The sequence below is a fragment of the Zonotrichia leucophrys genome, unplaced genomic scaffold, assembly GCF_028769735.1.
Source record: "Zonotrichia leucophrys gambelii isolate GWCS_2022_RI unplaced genomic scaffold, RI_Zleu_2.0 Scaffold_338_55672, whole genome shotgun sequence".
NCBI classification, from domain to species: domain Eukaryota; kingdom Metazoa; phylum Chordata; class Aves; order Passeriformes; family Passerellidae; genus Zonotrichia; species Zonotrichia leucophrys.
The window spans coordinates 9,407-23,031 of record NW_026992543.1 but is presented as its reverse complement, the minus strand read 5'-3'; the positions used below and the strand labels follow the sequence as shown (position 1 = coordinate 23,031).

Below are 13,625 nucleotides of genomic sequence, written 5' to 3'. Positions count from 1 at the left end.
GTGGCTCCAAGGTTTAGCTCTCCCTGTTTCAGGGGAAGCCGTTCCCCACTCATGGCACCGCAGCGCCCCTGACCCAGCTGTGGACTCCAGCGTGGTGTCAGCCCAGGGCTCCTGCTGGGCTGAGTCTGCCCCCAGGCAGGGCTCAGATCCCCCACAGCATCTCGGTGTCACCTGTGAGCCCCGTGGAGAAGACAGCTCTGTGCCCTCTGCTCAGAATTTCACTGCCAGGACAGCAGGAATGCAACCCAAACCTGCCTTCATCCTGCTGGGGTGGGGAACTCCTGCACCAGGGGCTTTCTGGCCATTCCGCTGCTCATGGCCAAGACATTTTCCTTGCCCCTCTGCCAGGGCAATGCTCTGTGCCAGCTCTGCTGTGAGGCTTCCGTGGGGCGATGTCAGCACCAGTGGTTCCTTCAGGATTGGAACTGGAGTCAGCGAACATGACTGAGCTCTGGTGAGCTCTCAGGATGGCCGGGGACAACTGATCCACCTGGCTCACCCTGATATTCACCCAAGTCCTGCTGGAGCCGATGGACCCAGCAGCCAAGAACGACCCCAGAGCCAGGTAGAACCACTCGCCCTTTTCCAGGACACTGTGGTGGCTCTACCCCACCGTGGCCAGGCAAGACAGGTGACCGTGTAGGGCCCCTCACCCCGGAAACCCCACAGCCCCACAGGGCCCTGTAGACAGGTAGACCCAGCAGCCCCATCCCACCAGGAAACCAAATTTCAAGAGAAGTTGTACAGATTTATAGTTCTGTTATTGCAATGCCCCCCCCCCCCCCCCACCCAGCATTGTTATCCCGGCATGATCTTGGTAGTCCGGGCATTTGGGGAAGGGCAGATTGTTCCTAAGAGGCACGGCTTAGCAACACCTGCCTCCAATGCAGTTCCACAAAAGCAGTCTACACCAATGGACAGTGACCAAGAGGCAACAGACAGCCTTTGGGAAGAGCTAGGGCTGCCTGTTGCAACAGCAAGGATATAAAAGGGAGAGCAGACATTGTGTGGATGAGCCAGCCACGTGGTTACCAGCCACGAAACGGGGAGAAAAAGTTTTAAAAGAAAGCTTGTTTTGAATTTTTATTTTTCTTTTAAACCCAGACCATTCCTACCACTTTCACAGTGAACCATGAAATAAACAGGGCAGGAGACTTATTCTCCTTTTAATGCCTTTATTAAAAGTGATCAACTTAAGGTTGGGAGGCTCAACGGGTCTGCACCTTCTCTGTCATCGATCCCAGGATGACTCAGAGGAGGAGGAATGGAGGAATGTGTAGCTTTGTCCACTAAGGGGCAAAGGTAAGGGTCCTACCCACACAAGAGAAATGGGGATATACCCCATGTTACAACTTTTGGGTTTTCTAGTCTCGGGGTCTTTGTTCCAGCTGAGGTCTTTGCTCAGGGCGAGGGGCAACAAAGGTTCTCAGCGTCTCCGCAGGCTCAGTACTTTGCTCCTCACATCCAGACATAACTTTGATCTCTTAATTCTGTGTTGGCTTGTTGTTTTTGGAGTCTTTTCCGTAAGTTCGGTAGGGTGGCTTCCCATGGCATGCTGGTCTCAAGGTTATTTTGCATGCCCTCTGATGCCTCCCCCCCCCCCCCCCCATGTCTCCTTTCACTGTCCGGGGAGAAGGGCTATTGACTTAGCTTTAGGCAGGGCCATACTGATACAAAAGGAGCAATTAACAAAAACAACCAGTGATTACAATAACAAACAGGTAGAACTCCACCTTGGCAGCAACTGGTGTAACTGGTTCACACTGCAAGCTTTTTTTTTTTTATTTGGCAGATTTTTTACTTATAACAACCTACAACCTTTCTCACCACCTGGACACCCACCCCCCCAGTCAGTCCACTCCCCCTGGACTCTGCACAACTCCAAACACACCATTTGTCTGGGGGAAAGCACAGACTGCGTCAAGGAAGCAGAGCCCAGACCTGGCCTGACTTCCCTGGACTGCCGGAAAGGAGGAAATCCAGACCCATAGACACACATATGGACACAGAGCAAAGCTTTGCTCAAAGGGTTTACTGATTCTTGATCAATGATTATTCAGGGGAAATGGCCCAGAGCTCAAAGGGTTCAGGGGGTACCTCCAGGGATGATCATCTCCTCATGCCACTGGAGAGGAAAAAGTACACTGGTCCTTCACACCCTAAAAGACAAAGCCCAGAATGTAACCTCTGGAGCCCACTGGGCCATGGATGGGCTTTGTCTCCAGCCCTGTCCCTGCAGGCACGGCTCACCTAGGCATCCAGAGAGGCAGCCAGGCGCTTCTGCCGCAGGAGAGCCCGCAGCTCTTTAGCCACAGGGGCCTGGGGAAAAGGCAGCGTTAGAGACACACTGGGGGCACTGGGCTGCACTGGGAGGCAGGGGAGAGCAGGGCCGCCTTGGGGAAGGGGCTGTGGCAGCAATGGGGTGCAGGAGCTGCTGTGCTGCTGCCCAGAAGCACTGGGCTCCTGGCCAAGAGGCACAGCTGGGGCAGGGTCTGCGTCCTGGCTCATCCAGGGGGTCCTGGGGTGACAGGGATGGGAATGCAGCAGGGCCCTGGGCAAAGGCTTCACTGGGAAGCAGCCCTGGGGCAGGGCATTGTCTGGGCTGTCAGGAGGGGTGCACTGGGCTGTGCTGGGACAGACTGGGATGGCCTGGGCTGTAGTGGCCACGCAAGGGGAGGGTCTGACACCGGCAGAACTCGTGGTACCCACCAGAGGCGTTTCCAGGACCACGACATTGTCTAAATCCAACTGCAGAGAGACCAGGAGACCTGACTGGTCACTGGGATGTCCCCAGTGGCAGCAAGGGATGGGGGGACACCACTGCCCCCCAGTTCCCTGAGGGGATGCCCTCCAATGCCAGCAGCCCACTCACCTCCCGGAGATCATCTTGGGTTCCTTCCAGGAGTACCTGGAAAGGAGAACAAAGGCAGGGTCCAGACTGGACCTTGTCGGGCTGTGAGGGGACACAGGTGCAGGGAGGAGGGCACAGGCAGAGGGGTGGGAATTCAGGGCCTCCAAGGAGATCTGTTTGAGGTGGGGGGAGACCCAAAGTCACTGATCTGGGGTCAGTTGAGGGCCCAGGGGACAGGGCTGGGAGTATGGAAGGAGCAGGGTGTGAGGTAGAGGGGAGGAGAAAGGAATTGAGGTGTAGGGAGTGCAAGGGAGGGGCTTGGTGGGGGCAAAAGAATGAGGATGGATGGGGACAAAACCAACGAGACTGGGAGATGCTGTGGGAGTGGGGGGTGAGTCAGGGAATTGTACAGGGGGACCTCTCTGCAGTGGCCAGGAAGAAAGGCAAAGGATTGAGTGGGGACATGGAAGGAAATGCCTCAGGTATGGTCAGTGGGAGGGCACCTGGGGACTGGATCCAGTCCACTGACCGCTCCCACTCCAACTTCCTGCACGCGGTGGCTGCCCATGATGGGATCCAGGCATCTTGAGTGGTGGGCAGCGACGCAAAGGCATCCGGGGACCCTGTGGGGACACCCCCAGTCCAACACAATCCATCCTCCAACAGCCCCGAGTGCCAGATCCCCCATCTCCTAATGCCCCTCCCCTCCCAGAGCTTTCTCTGTGGGACACCCCAGAGCTGAGCCCGGCCCCAAACCCAACATGTGGGAGAACAAGGGGAACAAGGGACATGTGATCAGGTGGCTGATTGGCATCTCAGGCACTGCAGACACTGGGGAGCACTGGGCAATGCTGATAACCCGCAGACAAGGCTGAGGGTTGAGGAATGGCTCAGGTCTGGCACTTCCCACATGGGAATACCCCATCGTTCCTATTTCCCTACAGGCTGAAAACCAGTACAGTCTCCAGCCCCAGAGTTGAGTCCAGAGAGAAATATGCCCCATCCTGTCCCTCATTCTTTCACACCTGCAGCCTCAATGCCATCACAGAGCACCTGGGTCCTGCTCTGATTCACTTCGGTGTTTCAGGGAGCCATCCCCAACAAGGAACAAACTGCAGCACTGCCCCTCCCTGAGACTTGCCCACAGTTCTGTAGGGGCATAAGAGTGCAGGGGAGGGGCTTGGTGGAGACAGAAGAATGAGGACAAGTGGGGACAAAACCAACAGGACTGGGAGATGTTGTGGGAGTGGGGGGTGAGTCAGGGAATTGTACAGGGGGACCCCTCTGCAGTGGCCAAGAAGAAAGGCAAAGGATTGAGGAGGGACATGGAATGAAAGGCCTCAGGAATGATCAGTGGGAGGACACCTGGGGACCCTGAATGGGACACAGAGGAGGGACCAAAAGGGTGGGATGGGAGGCCAGAAAGGGCAGGATGTGGGGACAGCGTTTGGCTGGTGCCTCACCTTGGCCTGTGCTGGGGGGCACAGCAGGATGGAGAAGAGCAGGGCCACGCTGAGAACAGCCACCTTCATCTTCCTCTGGCTCTGGGCAGCGCTGCCTGAGGCTGCAGCAGGTGAAGAGCACCTTTATCCCTGCCGGGACTCCTCCCTGCACCCTCCCTGCCAGCCCTCAGGCCAAAGCCTGGCTTGGCACAGCCCCCAGCCCTGGCCACAAGCCCAGCCCTGGCACAGAGTCCACCCCACCCCACCTGTGGCACGGATCCAGCCCCCTCGCCCAGCATCCCTCCAGCTTCCTGCACAGGACAGCTGCCCCTGGAAGGGCCCAGGCACCTGGGGGCCAAGGGGGGCAGGCAGGGAGCCAAAGGCACCTGGGGACCCTGTGGGGACAGCCCCCACTCCAACACAATCCATCCTCCAACAGCCCCCAGTGCCAGATCCCCCATCTCCTGCTGCCCCTCCCCTCCCAGAGCTTTCCCTGGGGGACACCCCAGAGCTTAGCCCAGCCCCAAACCCAACATGTGGGAGAACACGTGGAACAAGGGACATGTGATCAGGTGCTGATTGGCATCTCAGGCACTGCAGACACTGGGGAGGCACTGGGCAATGTGCATCACCTGCAGAAAAAGGCTGAGGGCTGGGAAATGGCTCAGCTGTGACAATTCCCACATCCACACAACCTGATATCCCTTTCCCTGCAGACGCCAAACCCGACCAAGCTCCATGCCCAGAGCACTGAACAGAGGGGAATATGCCCTGCCCTGCCCCTCATCCTGTCACACCTGCAGCCACGGAGCCCTCCCAGAGCACCTGGGTCATGGCCCTGGCTCTGGGCCCAGGCCTGCATTGGCCCTGAGCAGGATGTGCCCATCCCAGGGACATGGGGAAGTGGGCACCTGTCCCCAGGCAGCCACTCGGAGCTAATTGGGGTAACAGAGGTGCCCTGTGAGGAGGAGGGGTGCCCTGCCAGCATCTCTGACAAGCCCTGTTTACCCAGGGCCTGAGGCACCAGGAGGACATTCAGACATCCTGGGCCTCCAGGAAGGAAAATCCACAGTGAAGTGGTTCCTGAGAGCTGTCCAAGGCTGTGATTCCTGTTTGACATTCCAGGGCATTAGTGATGGGTTTCTGCACCTCTCTTTTTCCAGGGACCTTTTGGATCCAGCAGAGATACCTTGTGGGCCACCTGGGAAAATATTTCAGGCCACTGCCTTTACTGTTTGCTCTGGAACTTGCCCCAGAAGCTGCAGGGCCCCGGAAGATTTTTCTGTGGAGAGCCCCAGGGCTGAGAGACCAGAAGTTACCCCTGGGAGATCCGAAACTGATGGACAAGAGCTGTGATGTCATTGGATTGCTGAAGACACCATGGAATGGAATTGAGGACGTGTCCGCAGGATTCTAATTGCAGAATAATGGCCAAGGTGAGATCCAGACCTCCTTGGAGATCAGTGCCAGTCAGGGGGTTGGTGCTGGAATGCCACTGACCACGTGCCACCAGTCCAGGCAGAAGGAGCTGGACAAGCTCAGAGGCTCCCAGTGTAGGCAGATTGGCCCTGCAGCTTCAGGGACCCCATGGGAATGTCCCTTCCCTCCTCAGGGCTGTGCATGAGCTGTGCAGAGTCTCTCCCTCCAGCTCTCAGCAGCATTTCAGCAATGAGCTATTTCCCCTCTTTGACTGACTGGTGCTTTTGCACAAACAATTTACATCGGGGTCCTTAGCACAGGAAACTCTCAGACTTCATGGAGCAGCTCCAGAGCAGGCTGGAATGCTCTGTGACAGAGACAGGCTGGGGGAGTTGAGGTGGTTCAGTCTAGATCAGAAAAGGCCATGGAGAGACCCAACTGAGACCTTGCAGGACTTCAAGGAACCTCACAAGAAATGTGGGGAGAAATGTTTTAGTAGGGCTTGTCTCACTGGGGAAGGGGAAATGGTTTTAAAGCAGAAGAGAATAAGTTCAGACTGGAGATAAGGAAGAAATCTTTGGTGCTGTGGTGGTGAAACACTGGCACAGGTTTCCCAGGCACCTGGTGGATGCCTCATCCTTGGAAATATTCCTGGTTGGATGGGCTCTGAGCAGCAGGATGGAGCAAAAGATGTCTCTGCTCCCACCCCACAGGAGGCCCTGTGGTGTCAGTTTCCAGAGGGGTCAGTGTCTCTTGTAGGATTCAGTTCCCCGGGAGAGCAGAGGGAACACACAGCAGCACAGATGGCAGGAACGTCCTCCCATGGAGATGGGAATATTCTGGATCCACAGGCTCAGGCTGCCCAGTTTTTTGTCTTTGTAGATGGACACCAGTGTCAGAAGAGACTGAGAACCAGGAGGCCCCACAGTGTCTCTGAGTTCCCTTGGTTCTGGGAGGCCACACAGAATCCCAGGGTGTTTGGGAGTAAGTTCCTTTGTTATGAAACTGTGCTGTTATAAACAAAAGTATTTGTTCCATTTGCCCCCCATGCATGTTGGTTTGTCCTGGAGATGTACCTTCCCATCCCCCTGTCCATCTCCCTCAAGATCTTCCCCTAATTCCAGATCCTTCCCTGCCACTGAGGGAAACCCTGCTCCCCTCCCTTGTCCATTACAAACCCCACCTTTCTCTCTAGAAACTTCTGTGTCCATCTTGTATCCCTCGAATGCCCATTGCTATGCTCAGTCCGCTCTCCTCCCTTGTTGTTCCCCACTGGCTGCCATAATGTGTGCCCTGCCCTGTGCTCCTCCCCAGGTTTCTGCCGTTGCTCCTGGTTTGTATCCTCCCCATGTTCCCTGTCCTGTACTGAAGCTATTGGAACCCTGGATTTGCTGTCACTTGTCCCTGCACCCTCTCGGAGATTAAATCCTCTTGGGAACCTGCACAAGTGATCTCTCTCTTTCTTTGGCTCTGGGTTTCTCAGTTCAGGACAACATCAGTGGCTGCACAGAGCAGCTGCTGCTTCTGGGAGACAGCGGCCCTGCTTGTACCACCAGCCAAACCGGCCCCAAGGGCGGACAGGGAGTGGCCACTCCTGGCACGGGCCAGGAGACAGGGCTGGCTGCAGACATCTCCGAGTGGCCGCCATGTCACCAGGGCCCCTTTGGCTCCATGAGGCCCCACAGAGTCCCAGGGCCCCTTTGGCTCCATGAGGCCCCACAGAATCCCAGGGCCCCTTTGGCTCCACGAGGCCCCAAAGAATCCCAGGGCCCCTTTGGCTCCATGAGGCCCCACAGAATCCCAGGGCCCCTTTGGCTCCATGAGGCCCCACAGAATCCCAGGGCCCCTTGCTCCATGAGGCCCCACAATGTCACAAGGACTCCTGGACACCACAAGGCCCTGAGGTGTTCCAATGGATCCTTGGTTCCAACTGGCCTTGCTTTGTCACAAGGGCCTCTGGATTCCCTGAGACCCCACAGTGTCACAGTGTCCCCTTGTTTCCACAAGCCACAGGGTCACAATGAACATCTTTAGGCACCAGAGTGTCACAGCATCCCCTTAGTTCCATGAACTCCACAGTGTCACAATGTCCCCTTGGTGCCACTTAGTCCTGCAGTGTCACAATGGTTCCTGGGAACCATGAGGCCCTGAGAGATCACAGTGGATGGTTCCATGAGGCCTCACAGGTTTGCATCTCCCTCTGGTTCCAGAAGGGCCCATAGCCACAAAGGGGCTTTTGGATTCTACAAGGGCCCAGAGTGTCACAGAGTCCCTGTGATCCCATGAGTCCCGGCAGTGTCACCATGTCCCCAGGAGGCCCTGTAGTGTCACAGTGTCCTCAGAAAACACTGCAGTGTCACCATGTCCCCATGAGTCCCTGCAGTGTCACCATGTCCCCAAGAGGCCCTGTAGTGTCACAATGTCCCCATGAATCCTAGCAGTGTCACCATGTCCCCAGGAGGCTCTGCAGTGTCACAGAGGAGCAGCACTGGAGTGGGCACAGCCCCAGGGGAGGTTTGGCAGCGTTCCCCTCTCTGTGACACCACAGCGGTGGCAGCCACCATGTTCCCCATTCTGTGACACTAGAGGTGTGGCAGTACCATGTCCCATCTCTGTGACACCACAAGGGTGGCAGCCCCAAAATTTCACTCTTTATGACCCCACAGCAATGGCTGCCCCAACATTCCCTTCTCTGTCACACCAGAGCAGTAGCAGCACCAACATTCCCCTCTCTGTGACACCATAGTGGTGGCAATCCTGACCTTCCCCTCTCTGTGACACTGCAGTTAGGGCAGCCCTAAGTCCCTTATCTGTGACACCACAGCTGTGACACCCCTAGTCCCCCTCTCTGTGACACCAGAGGTGGCACCCCCAGCATTCCCCTCTGTCTGACACCAACACAGTGGCAAACTAAAGATTCCCCTCTCTATGAGAAAGCAGTGGTGGCAGCCCCAACATTCCAATCTCTCTGACACCACATCGGTGGCAGGCCAAACGTTCCCCTGTCTATGAAAACACAGAAGTAGCAGCTCCAACGTTCCCCTCTCTGTGACACTGCAGCAGTAGCAGCCCCAGTGTTCCCCAGTCTGTGACACTGCAGCGATGGCAGCCCAAAAGTTCTCTCAGTGACACCATTGCTGTGGCAGCCCCAGTGTCCCCCTCTCTGTGGCACCGCAGTGGTGGAAGCCCCCAAGTTCCCCTCTCTATGACACTGCAGGAGTGGCTGTCTAAAGTTCTGCTCTCTATGACAGCACCACAGTGGCAGTTCCAACATTCCCCTCTTTGTGATATCTCAACATTTGCAGCCTCAGTGTTCCCCTGTCAGTGACACCACAGTGGTGGCAACCTCAGTGTTCCCCTCTCTGTGACATGACAGCGGTGGCAATACCAATGTCCCTTTGTTTATGACACCAAAGCGATTGCAACCCCTGTGTTCCCCTGTCTGTGACACCACAGAGGTGGCACCCCCAGCGTTCTCCTGTCAATGACAGCATTGCAGGGGCAGGCCCAACCTTCCCCTCTCTATGACACTGCAGGGATGGCAGCCCCAAATGTTCTCCTGTTTGTGACACCACAGCGGTGGCAGCCCCAGTGTTCCCTTCTATGACAGCACAGCAGCAGCCACCCCAACCTTCCCCTCTCTGTGACCCCACAGCCCTGGCAGCCCCAGTGTTCCCCTCTCTGTGACACCACAGCTGTGGCAGTCCTGTTTTCCTGGTCTCTGTGACACCACAGCTGTGGCAGTCCCGTTGTCCCAGTCTTTGTGACACCACAGTGGTTGCTGCCCAAACGTTCCCCTCTCTGTGACACCACAGCTGTGGCAGTCCTGTTTTCCTGGTCTTTGTGACACCACAGTGGTTGCTGCCCAAACATTCCCCTCTCTGTGACACTGGAGCTGTGGCAGCAGCACTCGAACAGAAGCAGCAGCTGTGGAACAACAGAGGAGCAGGGGAGGAGCAGAGACAGAGCTCTGAAACAGTGGGGGATGAGCAGTGGTAGAGCAGTGTTTGAGCAGTGGTGGAGCAATGGTGGACGAGCAGAGGAACTGTGCTGGAACATCCCCAGAGCAGCAGTGGAGCAGCTTTTGAGGAGCAATGGAGTGACCATGGAAAAGGTGGAACAGTGGTGGCACAGGAAACACAGCCATGAACAGTGGTGGCACACTGGTGGCACATTGGTAGTACATTTGTGGAACATTGGTGGCACACTGGTGGCACTTTGGTGGCATATTGGAAACATGTTGGTGGCACGTTGGTGGCACACTGGTGGCACATTGGTAGCACACTGGTGGCACATTGGTGGCACACTGGTGGCACTTTGGTGGCATATTGGAGACATGTTGGTGGCACGTTCGTGGCACACTGGTGGCACATTAGTAGCACATTGGTGGCACATTGGAGGCACGTTGGTGGCACATTGGAGGCACGTTGGCGGCACGTTTGTGGCATGTTGGTGGCACAGGCCTCACAGCCATGGAGCAGCTCCGGAGATGCCAAAGCTGCGGGACACAGAGCAGCTCCGAGCGCTGTGTCCTGCAGGAGCTGGCCCCTCACACCAGAGCAATCCCATCAGGCTGACTCAGAGCGGTGGCAGTAGCAGGAATTGCTGCTGGGCTCTGGAAGGCACGGATGAAGAACATTTAATGGTGCCCAGGGGGTTTGATCCTGCTCATTGTGGCCTCTTTAGTGATGCCGGGACAGTTCCATTCCACCTGAAGTCATGAACTCAGGAGATACTCAGGACAAAAGCAATCAACTGCCTTCTTTACTGCAGGGAAACACAGCTTGGGAGAAGTTTAATGATTCCTGATTTAGGAACCAAACTGGGTTAGTTATTGGCCTGTGGTTTGTTCTAGTCCAAGGAGCAATTTCCAAAGTGCTGCGCTTTGGCATTAAAAATGAGCAACATGCCTCATCACCTGGATATTGCACTTGGAGTACAGAGCTATTTGTGGTTGTTATGATTGACAAAATCACTGGAATTCTTTTCCCGATTTCACTCTTTCTTCCTCTGTCTGGGATGAAGCCTCCAACACTCCCTGCAGGTCTGCTTTCCAGAATCTGCTTCTCTGGTGTTGGGGTGGGAGAAATGAGCAGTGGGAAGAGGGAGGAAAATGGACCATTCAAACTGCAAACTCTATTTTTGTAACCTCTGGATTTCAGTGTTTAGAAACTAGCATTGATAGTTTTCTCTGACCAAATCCCTCATTTCTCACTTTTGCCCTGGCAGAAAACCTTTCTTTGGCCCCATTTAAGAACTGACCCTTGGAAACACCTCAGTGAAGATGCTTTTTTTGTTGGTTTTGCTAACAGATGACAAGAAAATCAATGCAAAGGGAGGGATGAGGGAGAGGGCAGAAACAATTCCTTTGTCTTCCTGGGGGAAGGAAAATCTCCTGTGGAGGTTGTGCTGCAGCCGGAGACAGCCAAGGCCAAGGGCTGAGGGAAGCGATTCAGCTGAGGCAGCTGAGACATCTCCTCCCTGGTTTGCAGCCCTGGGGCTGGCAGGGGACACAGCTGCCCCCTGTGCACCCCACACCCCCTGGAATGGGGGATTCTTCCTGCCTCTGCCAGATGCTCCTTCTCCATCCCTGGCCTGGGTGCTCCTGGTCTGAGCTCCCTGCCATGGTCACTGCTGGGGGTGGGGAGCAGGAGGGAGGAGTTCAGTGCCAACCTGGGAGGTGCCAGCGGGGTCAGAGATGTGTGGAGGTGACAGTGACAGAGTGACAGGATGTGCAGATGGACACAGGGACAAGACAACGCCTCTGGGGGAAACTTTCCTCTTTGAGATTTAGGGAAATTTCCTTTGGAACACACACACGGACACAGACACACAAACACAGAGTATAGCTTTGCTGAAAGGGTTTATTTCTCATTTGAGGAAAAAGGCCCAGGGCTCAGCGGGGATCAGGTGATTTCTCCAGAGGTGATCATCTCCTCATGCCACTGGAGGAGGACAGGACATGGTTTTCACCAACAGTTCCTAAGACAAAGAGCCCAAAATGTGATCCCCTGTGTCCCCTGGGACAGCTGAGGGGCCGTGTGCCCACCCCTGTTTCTAGAGGGTGAAAAGAATTGAGGTTCTGGATAAACCCAGGACAGGATCTGGCCCCTCAGATCCACAGGATTCCCAGACCCCATAAGCCCTGGGATGCTCCAAAACTGGCCTAAGAAATGCCCCCAGGGGGACTGTGGGGTTCCCAGAGCTGCCCAAGTGCAAGCAAAGACTTGGGGGCTTCTCGGAGCAGCATCCCCAAGAAACAATCAGTGAAAGCTCCTTTCTGTCCCTCTGCTGGCCCCAAACTCTGCCCACCCAGAACACTCCAGGGTCCCCACAGGATCATGTGGGAGCCAAAGGAGCACCAAGCGCTGCTCACCTATCCATGGAGAGCGGCAGCCAGGCGCTTCTGCCGCAGGAGAGCCCGCAGCTCTTCAGCCACAGGGGGCTGGGGACAAAGGCAGCGTTAGAGACACACTGGGGGCACTGGGCTGCACTGGGAGGCAGGGGAGAGCAGGGCCGCCTTGGGGAAGGGGCTGTGGCAGCAATGGGGTGCAGGAGCTGCTGTGCTGCTGCCCAGAAGCACTGGGCTCCTGGCCAAGAGGCACAGCTGGGGCAGAGGCTGCGTCCTGGCTCATCCAGGAGATCCTGGGGTGACAGGGATGGAATGCAGCAGGGCCCCGGGCAAAGGCTTCCCTGGGGAGGAGCCCTGGAGCAGGGCATTGTCTGGGCTGTCAGGAGGGGTGCACTGGGCTGTGCTGGGACAGACTGGGATGGCCTGGGCTGTAGTGGCCATGCAAGGGGAGGGTCTGACACCAGCAGAACTCGTGGTACCCACCAGAGGCGTCTCCAGGACGACGACATTGTCTAAATCCAACTGCAGAGAGACCAGGAGACCTGACTGGTCAATGGGATGTCCCCAGTGGCAGCAAGGGATGGGGGGACACCACTGTCCCCCAGTTCCCTGAGGGGATGCCCTCCAATGCCAGCAGCCTACTCACCTCCCGGAGATCATCTTGGGTTCCTTCCAGGAGTGCCTGGAAAGGAGAACAAAGGCTGGGTCTGGACTGGAGCTTGTGGGGCTGGGGTGACACATGGTTGCATGGAGCAGGGCACAGGCAGAGGGATGGGAATTCAGGGCCCCCAAGGAGATCTGTTTGAGGTGGGGGGAGACCCAAAGACACTGATCTGGGGTCAACTGAGGGCCCAGGGGACAGGGCTGGGGGTGTGGAAGGAGCAGGGTGTGAGGTAGAGGGGAGGAGAAAGGAATTGAGGTGTAGGGATATGGGAGTGTAATGGAGGGGGCTGGGTGGGGACAGAAGAATGAGGACAGGTGGGGACAAAACCAACAGGACTGGGAGATGTTGTGGGAGTGGGGGGTGAGTCAGGGAATTGTACAGGGGGACCCCTCTGCAGTGGCCAAGAAGAAAGGCAAAGGATTGAGGAGGGACATGGAATGAAAGGCCTCAGGAATGATCAGTGGGAGGACACCTGGGGACCCTGAATGGGACACAGAGGAGGGACCAAAAGGGTGGGATGGGAGGCCAGAAAGGGCAGGATGTGGGGACAGCGTTTGGCTGGTGCCTCACCTTGGCCTGTGCTGGGGGGCACAGCAGGATGGAGAAGAGCAGGGCCACGCTGAGAACAGCCACCTTCATCTTCCTCTGGCTCTGGGCAGCGCTGCCTGAGGCTGCAGCAGGTGAAGAGCACCTTTATCCCTGCCGGGACTCCTCCCTGCACCCTCCCTGCCAGCCCTCAGGCCAAAGCCTGGCTTGGCACAGCCCCCAGCCCTGGCCACAAGCCCAGCCCTGGCACAGAGTCCACCCCACCCCACCTGTGGCACGGATCCAGCCCCCTCGCCCAGCATCCCTCCAGCTTCCTGCACAGGACAGCTGCCCCTGGAAGGGCCCAGGCAC

The 13,625-nt window shown here is 56.6% G+C and overlaps 1 long non-coding RNA gene across 1 annotated transcript; it reads right to left on the bottom strand.

Annotated features, from left to right (window-relative positions):
- Nucleotides 1-11,574: 11,574 nt before the first annotated feature.
- On the bottom strand, nt 11,575-13,382 carry LOC135441543 (uncharacterized). The gene is made up of 5 exons (XR_010438502.1): nt 13,299-13,382; nt 12,711-12,746; nt 12,548-12,586; nt 12,089-12,157; nt 11,575-11,694 (listed from the first exon to the last, which is right to left on the bottom strand). It is a non-coding gene; the product is annotated as an uncharacterized LOC135441543 (long non-coding RNA).
- Between the last annotated feature and the right edge of the window lie 243 nt (nt 13,383-13,625).